This window comes from Mirounga leonina, unplaced genomic scaffold, assembly GCF_011800145.1.
Source record: "Mirounga leonina isolate KUSES-001 unplaced genomic scaffold, KU_Mleo_1.0 Mir_170, whole genome shotgun sequence".
In the NCBI taxonomy this organism is placed as follows: Eukaryota; Metazoa; Chordata; class Mammalia; order Carnivora; family Phocidae; genus Mirounga; species Mirounga leonina.
In genome coordinates, this window is record NW_023270433.1 from 9,876,823 (window position 1) to 9,877,674 (window position 852).

The window sequence follows — 852 nt, forward strand, 5'->3', positions numbered from 1 at the left end:
TCCCGCATCGGGCTCCCTGCTCGGCGGGGAGTCTGCTTCCCCCTCTGACCCTTCTCCCTCTCATGCTCTCTGTCTCTCATTCTCTCTGTCTCAAATAAATAAATAAAATCTTTAAAAAAAAAAGATAAAATTACATTTGTTGGGGGCGCCTGGGTGGCTCAGTCGGTTGGGCGACTGCCTTCGGCTCAGGTCATGATCCTGGAGTCCCGGGATCGAGTCCCACATCGGGCTCCCTGCTCGGCCGGGAGTCTGCTTCTCCCTCTGACCCTCCCCTCTCTCATGTGCTCTCTCTCTCTCTCATTCTCTCTCTCAAATAAATAAATAAAATCTTTAAAAAAAAAAGATAAAATTACATTTGTTGGGGGCGCCTGGGTGGCTCAGTTGGTTAAGCGACTGCCTTTGGCTCAGGTCATGATCCCGGAGTCCCGGGATCGAGTCCCGCATCGGGCTCCCTGCTCAGCGGGGAGTCTGCTTCTCCCTCTGACCCTCCCCCCTCTCATGCTCTCTGTCTCTCATTCTCTCTGTCTCAAATAAATAAAAAAAATCTTAAAAAAAAAAAAAAGAAAACAACTTGATGAGTGCTGGCTAGGCACTTTAAAGATTTTGCTTGCTCACAACAGTCCTCTGAAACTGCTATTACTTCTGCCTACTCTCTTTTTCCTGGTGAAGAAACAGAATCAAAGAGGGAGACACTTGTCCAAGATCAAACAGCCAGCAAGAGGCACAGCTAGCCTGATACTCGGGTCGGATGCTAGAACCTGTGTTCTCCACACTGTAAGGTGTTGCCTCAAGCACCTGCTCCCAACCTATTTCTGCAAGGATATTTGCAGCTTTTCAAACAAGCATTGAAAT

At 48.2% G+C, this 852-nt stretch overlaps 1 protein-coding gene across 1 annotated transcript in view; it reads right to left on the reverse strand.

The window, feature by feature from the left end:
• The window catches only part of RABEPK (Rab9 effector protein with kelch motifs), a 20,166-nt gene that overhangs the window by 1,683 nt on the left and 17,631 nt on the right, over window positions 1–852 (reverse strand). The gene's annotated exons all lie outside the window — the stretch shown is intronic.